The 10,609-nt window shown below is 38.9% G+C and overlaps 1 pseudogene; it reads right to left on the bottom strand.

The window, feature by feature from the left end:
• Window positions 1-6,148: 6,148 nt before the first annotated feature.
• LOC103751279 lies at window positions 6,149-6,819 on the bottom strand (annotated as a pseudogene).
• Between the last annotated feature and the right edge of the window lie 3,790 nt (window positions 6,820-10,609).

Below are 10,609 nucleotides of genomic sequence, written 5' to 3'. Positions count from 1 at the left end.
TAGGGGAGGGGAAACTATTAAAGCTCTTAGAACTCAGAATCTCTCCCCAGGAAACACTGGATTTTGGTTGCTGTGTCCCTTCTCCACTTGTGGAAATTTCATCTTTCTGTAAGGGTATATGTGTGATTCTTTATGTAAATGGATGTAATTCTTTATCTTACAATAAAAGTCTTTTTGCGACTCTCTGCTACTGTGATTTCTTTTTGCCTTTTAATTCTTTGATCGGCTTATAAAACAATCCCAAGTGTAACTCCTAGACTGATAATGATGCCAACCACAGAAACCTTCACCCCACCCTGAATTCTCTAAATGTATTCCATGATTCTTTCTTTGACTAATTCTTCTTTGTCTCTTAAAACTAACACATGCCTCCAAACTACCAGGATAGAAGCAAGACATTGCAGCAAGTGTGTTTGAGCCTCTCTAGAGGGCACTGCCATAGCTTGCTTACTTTGCATGAAGTTAGCTTTGCACAGCTTTACTAACAAATGGTATAGCCTGCTGTACGGAAAGTCATTAGGACCTGAGGCCCCATCTAGTGCACCGTGACAATGACCATAATTTTACCAGTTAAACAGCATCTCTTGTCTGATGGGGCCACTAATGCTATGGTTTCCACCACATTTGCTTTGTTGTTTACACAAACAATAATAGAACTCATTTAGCTTTGCATTGTAATCACCACAATCAAAATTCTTAGAAAGATGCCAACAAGAAAATTGTGGAAGCTGGGTGTAGTAGCACACACCTATCACTTCAGGGCGTAGGAGACTGAGGCAGGATTGGATTACAAGTTAGAGGCCAGACTGCACTAGCAGAGACCCTGTCTTAAAAAAGTAAAACATGTAAGAAATACTTCACATTTTTTTCACATATTTAAATTAATGATAAATATGACATATTTATTCTGACTTTAGCTTACTAATTAGCATTATTTAGCTGGCATTTTAATTATATGTTAATCTTTTATATTAGGTTTATTAACAGCAGCATTAGCATTTTGTTTTGTCCTTGAAAAGGTACACCTTTGAATTGAACGCCATTATGAGTGGTTTGAAGATTTGCAAGAGGTTAATGGACCTTAAATGGAAGCCGGAAGTGCTGCTTGGGTTACATTCAAATAAAATAAAGTTCTCATTTCTCTGAAAACTTTAACTTACTAGAAGGATGACCTTTGTAAGCGGATGAGCTCCACTAAAGTTTCTTCTGCTGCTGTAGACGTTTATACTTTAATTGTACCCTACTTCCTGTACGGCATTCCTCTGAGCTAGGATCTTGTGTTCCCACATGCAAAAGCAAGACAACAAAGTTGGGAAAAAGGAAAGGAAAGGCCCTTTCCTCTTTTGGAGGACCAGGCTTCTCTCTGCAGCTGCTGTTTTTAAGAGCTCGCAAAGGGGATTGCTGATCAAAGGCCTGCAGCGCAGCGCTGGAGGAGAGGCCAGCAGCACAAAGCTTTCTGAGGACTGCCGCAGGAAGAGACTTGTGAAACGAAGGCAACTTCAACAGACCAGAACATCAGCAGGCCAGCTGCAGGCTGCTTCATGTGCCCTTGAACGAAAGAAATTGTTCCAAATAATGTTTCCCTTCTTTGAGGGCCCTGGATGTCCTGCTGGGGCATTTAAAGAGCCACAAGCTCCGGGTACAAAAGCAGCTCTAACTGGGAAAATACAGGGTCCTAATGTGCTTAGAATAAGGGCAGGTCCGATACCGAGTCTCCCACCCCAGGCCTTCTTTCTCTCCATGGGAGAATGTGTTTATTCTCAGCAAGCCTGTTTGGGATACTAGCTGAGCTTCCAATCAGGAACACTGAACCGCGATCTATTGGCTTAGAAATACTCAATTAACCACTGAAGTGGTTAATTTAAAAAGTAAACTGGTTGCTGAGTCCTTCAGTAGCGGCATACAATTTAGGATCTTGAAAACTGAGGATTGTACTTACTTTTTCTTATTTTTTACCAGGCAATATGAATTATAGAAGTACTGGGATGTCTGTATATATCTTTACACTGTGAGTTATTGGAACAATATTATTTTATAATGTTTAATGTTCATATAGTTACAGAATTCTTCCATGCACATGGCTACGTTTAATTCACAAAAAAGCTCTTAAATATATTGTTCCCAAACATAAGTCTTTGAATAAGTGCATAAAATACAATGTTCTCTCATTAATATTTGTTCTGGTTGTATTAATTGTATAGTTCAAATAAGTTTGAATAAGATTTTAATAAAATTAAGAGGATATTTCTTCATATTTCCTTACATTCAAAACTATGGCAAACACACTTAGCTCTTCAAAAACAATATACTTACAATTGATTAAAAGTTATATTTTGTTCCACAAAAGAAAACTCATCTTCAAGAAAGTTGAAAATTCCACAAATGTAAGATTTATTCTTAAAATCAATCAAAACTTTCTTTAAAAATGTCTACTGCTTAGTAGACAAATTTCTGTAATGTTAAGTTCAAACAAAGTATTCGAATATTGATATTCAAATAGTGTGTTGATCATTGAAGGTTATTTAATCTATTTAATCAACAGACCATTATATTGTCCTAGCTTTATTTAATAAATACATTTCCACATTTGTTTAAAATTAATAAAAATCTGTCTCCACTGTTTGGATTGAGAATAAACTTACCAACATAACCAAGTACATTCAATGTAGAATGGGAGAGGCAAGCTCTGCCTAGATAATTTACAAAAATCACTTCAAAAAATCACCATTTTAAAATTTTTTTTATTATTTTAAATTCATGTGTATGCGTGTATTGCCTGCATGCATGTAAGTGCACCCATGCCATGCATAGTCTGTAGGTCAGAATAGGGAGTTGGATCCCATGGAATTGGAGCCACAGATGGAACAGCCACAATGTGGGTGCTGGGAAGCAAACCCAGGTCTTCCGCAAGAGCAGTGCTCTTAACAGCTGAGCCATCCCCAGGCCCGGAAAATCACTACTTTACATGCAAGCAAGCATAAGAAAGAGATTTCTTTTTTTTCTAAAATCATCCCCAACTTGAAGATAGTTGAGTTTGGAAACATTCAACTTTATAGGTTCCATTCAGATGTGTAAAACTAAAATCAACTGACAAGGCAGATGAATCTCCAAAATGAATATATTAAAAAAAAAAAAAAAAGGCATGGAAAACAGTTTCACCAATACCTAACCTGCACTTTGAGAGGGATACTTCTGAAATGCCCATCTTTTCAGTTGCTCCCACTCTGTCAAAATCCATCATGGGTGTTGTTACATACTTGGTGATTACTTCTATTCGAAAAAAACATGTTTTCCAGTGTTTTGTTGGGAAGGATTAACTTCTTTTTTATTACTTGTCAGTTTGGTCTTCTGTAACACCAACTCATGTCAACAGCCTCTTTGGAAACCAGCGTCAGCAAGCTGGAGATTAACTTCCATCAGTTACCTCCAAGTCTCAGAGCATTCAGTCAGTTCACAGAAAATCAAATTCCAGATCTGGCCCTTCAGCATTATTTAGGTGTACCATAAAAATGTTCCAAGTTTTCTCCTTCAAACACCACCACTGTTACAGAAGATTTCAGCACCATGCTCTTGTTTGTCATCTTTTCGTAGACAGCTTACAAAAGTAAAAATGTGCCTATAACTGTCAATCAGCCAGAGTTCCTTAGAATTCTTTTCTTAATCAGAAGTTCCTGTGTGTGAAGTCCTCAGGACTAATTTCTTCTGTTCTCTAGAGCATGAGAACTGGGTGGGCACCCCAAAATTTGTACTGATTTATCATTATATAATACAGAAAGACCTTGGCCCAATCTGACTGAGACCTCTTTCAGACAGCTGTCACCGTCTCTCAGAAATCGGACTTCTGATCAGCCTCCTGTTACAAAGATGGAAATGTCAAGATCAAAGTTAGGATGATGTCATATCCTCTGTAAACAGTAGGTAGGAGAATAACTGCAGTACTAATTCATTCTTTAAAAAAGAAAATGCTAATTAGGGGCAGGAGAGCTGGCTCAACAGTTAAGAACATTTACTTGCTGTTCTTCAGAAGACAAGAACAGGTTCAGGTCTCACCATTCAGATGGCAGCTAACTTGAAATTCCAATTCCAGGGGATCTGACACCCTCTTCTGCCCTCCTTTGGCATTTCATGCACATGGTACACTTACATACATGTAGACAAAACACTCATACACATAAAATAAAAATAAAAAAGAAAGAAAATGCTAATTAGCACAGCAAATATAATTGTGAGGACATCTATAAAGCACAGACCTGCTGTATTCCTTTGCTCTTTGCTATGAACAAATACCTCTCAAGAAACAAATTAAGGGAGGAAAGGTTTCTTTTGGCTCACAGTGTGAAGAGATGGAGTTTATCATGGTGAAAAACATTTGGCAGCAGGAACGTGAGGCCAGCTGGTCACATTGCATTAAGAGGCAAAGAGTAGACAGGAACCCGGGCCAGGCTATAAAATCACAAGTCCCCCACCCCCATGTAACAATCCACTTCCTCCAGTGAGGCTCTACCTCTTGAAGATTCCACAATCTTCTACCAGCTTGGGATCAAGTGTTTAAACACATGATACTATGGGGACATGTCACATTCAAACTGAAACACATGCTTTATCTTAAAAGAGTCCCAAATTTTTATCACCCCATAAAACACAGAGTTAAATATTTCAAATAGCCCATACAGGAAGTTCCAGAATGGGAAATTTAACTGATATGATGAACGACCAGAAGCCCAGAGCCATGAATGAGGTCATATAAACAGACAGGAGGCCCTCCTCAGCCATCCTTGGCTGTCTATCCACTGGCCCCATGTGCACTGGGCCCTTTAGGCTTCTGAGAGCTGCATCCAGGCTATGGTGAATAAATAGAGCCTGATGATTTCTGCAGCCCTCCATGTGTGTGGAGACCTGGAGACCTTCACTACATTCTACAAGATCAAACAGCTGAGTCACAAAATTGGGCAGGAGTCTACAGGGAAATAGGAAAAAAGCTCTAGAGTCTGGCAGAAAAGGTGAAGCCCCAGTTCATTGTTTAAGGGAGTGAACTGAGTTGACAACCAGTCCATACCACATCACATACCACCTATATCACCTGGGGCTGATTAATCTTTCAAAGAATCCTCACTCATAAGTATTAAAGCAGTTTCTACCTCACAAAGTAAGTCAAATTATCTATGTTAATGTCATGATTGGTCTTAAGAATGACTCTCACCACCAACTGCCCAGACATTCAAGACCTCAATAAAAAGAAATGTAAACACCAAGTTGAGCTACTGCCCTGCAGACCCCAAGCGTGCTCTTCAGCACCCCTCCAGAGCAAGCAATTTATTCCTGATTACTGGATTTGCTCAATTAGGGAATTGTGTGCTTGCTTCAAGAGCGGTCATATACACATTTGAAAAATGACAAAAACCAAGAAGATTCCTAAGCTGAATGTGGCTCAGTACTAGAGCACGTGCATGGCATCTTCAAAGCCTTAGGTTCAATCATCACCATTGCAAAAAGTTTTTTACTTTCTCTTTGGAAATTATTACTAGATGAAAGAAAAGAAATGCTATGTGGTTTTTTATTGTTGTTGTTGTTGTTTAGAATGCACCAAACACATTTGGATTCATTTTCTTTCTTTTTCTATTTTAAAAAGCAAATGACAAAGACCCAATTCATGCTAAACTAGAAATGTATTACCATTGAAGCAAAAATAACTATCATTACTAAACACCAAAAGAACTGAACTACTTCTGCAAGAGTCCTCCTGGCAATGTTAACTTCACAGCAGGCTGATGCGAGGCTCACATCAACACAATTGAAGCAGATCCATGCTGGTGTTAGAGAACAGTCTTCTCCCAGCACTACTCAGTCACAGGCTCACCTGGGATTATGTTTTTAAAAAGCAAAGTGCATATAAGAGATTACAAAAATTTTAAAGACAAGAAAAATGGTCCTCTTGTGTGAATCCAAGAACAAACTCAAAAGTCTATGACAAACAGTTCTGATGAGCTGTTTATAAATACTTTAGATTAGGTACAGTTATTCTGAAAGTCGAGTTACAGATATTCTAAAAGTGTTGTTCACTTGAAGTTTTCAAAAAAAAAAAAAAAATGTTCCTGTTAATCCTCAAATGGTACTTCTTGTTAACATTCTGTTAAATGCCAACGTTGAATTACTTGTTATCCAACTGTAGCAGCTGCTTTAACTGGCCATCCTCCTCAACTTCTACTCTCTTGACCATTCTCGACAACTCTATTTGTAGTGATTTTTTCCACCATTAACTATTTCAGTAGAAGTTGATATTGACGAAGTTGCCCATCCCACTGCTGCCAAATGACTTTGAAGAGAAGGAAGTGAGACACCCCCCCGCCAAATGACCTGAAGGAAGTGAATCCTGTCCTGTATTGAATGAAAAAAAATCCACCTCCAAATAACGTAAATCCACCAAAGGCAGAGAAAAAGGAGCCCGTGCCTCAGTTTCTGCTTCCTCAGGGACCCCTTTGGTTCCCAAAAAACTCATCTAATGGGTCTTCAAAGACATCCCCTAAGACCTCAACTGGGTTTTGGAATGTGAAGCCAAACTCAAACAGACTGTCAGTGTGACTTCCACCTCTTAACTCCTCCATCAAATCCTTCTTTGCAATATTTGTCATAGATGTCCCTTTTCTTAGCATCTCATAAAACCTCTCATGCCTCATCCTCTTGTTTGAATTTTTGCTCTGCTTCTTTATTCTCAGGATTTTTATTCGGGTGCCACTTAAGTACATCTTTCCGATATGCCTTTTTGATATCCTTGGGTGAGGCATATCTCTGCATGCCTAGAATATCATAGTAATCTACCATGTTTTAAAAGATTGTTTGAACAAGCCTGAGAGGGAAGGCAGGCAGCTGGTCTCCTACACGGCTGGGGGGTGGGGCGGGGGGCAGGTTTTGTTTTTAACCCAAATCCAATTCTGTGTGTATACTTGAAAATATAATGAAACCAGCCAATATAAAATAAAGATAAATAAAAAATAGAGTTGTTTCAGAGCTACTCCTGTACAGAATATGAGGGGTAAGAAGAATTCATAGTAAAATTAAAATCAACCTTGGGTCTGGAAGGATGGCGTGGGTCGGAAGATAGGGGCCTTATCCATTCAATCTTATCTAAATGGGCATCTATTTGTATGCTGATGACAACTATAGCCACATATGTAGCTGTAGCTAGCAATTCCTTTGAAAAAGAATTACTAGAATGATGGGGAAAATTGCCCTCAAATCCAGCACCCAGGTTTCCAAAGAAACTTCTATGGGAAGATCAATACCTCACTGTTCCCACACACTTTAAAAATGTTTAGAACAAGGATTTAGTTTCCCTATTTTGTATTTACTTTCATGTGTGTTTATGTGTGTGGTGTATAGTTCACATGTGTGTGCAGGCCTAACATTGATTCAGTTGGTACCAAAATTCAATCCTCAATCACTTTCTACTTTACTTATTGAAGCAGAGTCTCTTTCTCTACTTTATTCACAGAGGTAGAATCCAGAACTCACCAATTCCAGCAAGTCTAACTAGTCAGCTTGCTGAGAGATCCTGTCTCTGCTTTCTCAGAGTTGTGATTATATATGGTCACCACACCTGCCCAGCTTGTATGTGGGTTATTGGGATCTAAACTTCAGTCATACTTGTGAGCCATCTCCTCAGTCTAGGAACAAAGATTGTTTTTACTTTTAAGCACATAAAATAAAAAAATTATAGACCACGTGAAAAGCTGATTACTTTATCAGAAACTCAAATTCTTCCCGAAGGTTGTCCTAGTGAAGTTAATCTTGACTTAGAGGTAGAACACCAGTCCTTACTCACCTCAGGAAATTCTCCCTACCTCAAGGAGCTAGTGGCTTTATGGGAGTAGTAGGCCTCATCCTGGCTAGTCATTTAATTTGTAAATCTTATTAAGTTTGAGAAACTCAAGACTTTTCCCCAAATTGGCATCCATTACCTTGAGGATTAATATTGTATTGATAAAGTTAAGTGTGGAATCCAATATTCCATTAATGTTTATTATGTCCACCCTATAGGCATTGGTGTGTCTTAAGATGAAACAGAAGGTCAGGAGCAAGTGGCAGTGGCCATCCTGTGGTCCCCATTCAAGTGGGAGTGAAAAATAGCCTCATTAAAAGAGGACAGAGATAGCCTTAGAGAAATGGCCATCTATGTGGAGATTGTGTGGAATGTTCAGCCTCTGGCCTTGTATGACCCTGTGAAGCTCCTGCTTGAGGAAGTTTTAGGACCCTTAACTGTTGTGGCCTTAGATATCTGCTCTCAGACCTGAACCTCAGAGCAGTGTTGGCCTCTGACCAGGACAAGAAGGAATTCTAAAGCCTGGGAAAGTCTTCAGGCAAACGCTGATCTTTCTGAACTTCTATCAAAAACCTGGCATCCAAATAAATGAAAGGCTCTTCAGGGCTTCATTTTTATTAATGTTTATTTTTAATTTATATGTATATGTGTATGTATCTGTAAGTACCCACACATGTGCAGGTGTCGGAGGAGACCAGAAGAGGGCATCAGATCCCCTGGAGTTGGAGTTACAGGTGTTTGTGAGTCATCTGATAGGTGCTGGGAAATGAACTGAGTCCTCCACAAGCAGCCAGTGCTCTTAACCTGTGAGGGTCTGTAATCTCTCCAGCCCCTTCTTAGGACTTCTTGACTGAGGAACCTAACTGTAGTACCAGGGAAGGGTAATAGGTGGTATTTCATGATAAAGAAGTACATGATAAGTCTTTCATAAACTAAATTAATACTAACTCCACCAGAGTGTTGAGCCTTTTCACATGGAGACATCTGCAAAGTTCACACTCAAGAACTATTCAATCAAGTCACACATACATAAAAGTCTCATAATAATTTTTTAAATAAATTTGTGATATCTATGTTGGGCTGCACTCGTGGCTACTCTGGGGCATATGCAATATAGAGGAGACAGGTTCTGACAGAGGTTTTGACACACTATTTTGACTTTAAAAATAATTAGCTACATGAGCCTAAAACTCAGCTGTTTTTCTTGTAATTTATAAAAGAATTTAGTTGTATATAAGTATCACAAGCAATAAGTGAATTAATAATTCACTAGGAAAAAGTAAATTCTTCCAAGGGACTCAGAATAGACTATTTTTTTAAAGATTTATTTATTTTTATTTCATGTGTACATGTAACTGCATGTCTGTATATGTCATATGTGTGGGCAGTGCCTGCAGAGACTAGAAGAGGGCATCAGATCCCCTGCAGCTGGAGTTGTAGTGAGTTGTGAGCCACCCACTGCAAGTGCTGGGAACCAAACTCAGGTCCTCTACAAAAGCAAGAAGTAGTCTTAAACAATAAGCCGTCTCTCCAGGCCCCTAAATACTTTTGAAAACCAGAAAGATTGAGTTACTTATATTTATTGCAGGCAGGGAATAGAGCTATGTGCTTGGTAGCATGCAACTGCCATTATAAACACACCCTCCAAAAAAGGCACAAAAGTTTCTGCTGTGAATGCTGTGTGTTCCCAAATGAAGGAGAAAAAAACTGGGAAATTAACTCATAAATATTGCAACTAGAACAACAGCGGCTCATATTGGTGCCATTGTCTGCATTTTGTCTGTCTTACCCAGCCAGAACAAGACTGTAGAGAAAGGACCTATGCAGGGAAGAACACACAACAAGTTTTTTAAGTCTCTGTGATTCTTTCAGTAACAAAAATAGAAAAGAAAGTTTCCTTATTAATGATCTCTCACAATCCTATCAATAGCACAGAGAGACAGATAAGCTATGAGCTATTTTACAGACAAAAATAAGAAGTCTCACAATCTTGCACAATTTGTCCCAAGTCCCAAAGTCTCCTAACCAGAATTCTCCCTAAGGAGAGCTGAGATTCTGCAACCTGACAGGAGAAAAGCCCTGCCCAGTGTGTGCAGATGTGTGCTCATGAGCAGCTGGCCCCATGTGCCTCTCCTTGCAGATGTTCCTAGAACTCCTCTATTATTTAAAGCAAATGCATCAAAACATTTGCTCAAACAAGAGAAAGAAAATCTTAACAGGATTTCCCACCTGCCTTTGTTTCACAAGACAAGGAAGAGGAGGCATCTGCACAGCCCTCTTCTGCTTCCAGTAGTTGCTTGTTGGTGTTTTATGTCCCTGATGGCCATATTTTATTTTTTAAGAGACAAAAAATAAACACAAACTCCATGTGCTGTTTCCTCTGTTTGCAAGAACTATGATCTTTGACTCTTATAAATCTGTTCAAATCTGAAGACTGGAGATTGGGTGTTTGGGGAATGTTCAAAATCTAGCTTGAGATTTACCGCACTGACTGCAAACTTTCCCTGGCTTGTCTGGTTTACTACATTTGATAAAAGTTAACTGGTAAACAATGTGGCCGTATGTCTTCTACAAAACACCCATTAGGTTATCTAGCTTTATGCCAAACTGGAGTTTGTTTGTACAAAGAATTAATGAGAGGGGTTATTGAAGGACTTCTGTCTCTTCTTTTCTTCCACTCAGACAAACTGTTTGCAATTCCAATACTAATGAATGCAAATAAAAGTAATTGGCTTTCTAATGTATGACATGCTCTTGGAGTCCAGCTATGCTGTTAAAATAGAAGAGGATGTT

This window comes from Nannospalax galili, unplaced genomic scaffold, assembly GCF_000622305.1.
Source record: "Nannospalax galili isolate Female #2095 unplaced genomic scaffold, S.galili_v1.0 scaffold1407, whole genome shotgun sequence".
NCBI lineage: Eukaryota > Metazoa > Chordata > Mammalia > Rodentia > Spalacidae > Nannospalax > Nannospalax galili.
Note: the sequence above shows the minus strand (reverse complement) of the source record. Positions and strands in the feature narration are given on the sequence as shown.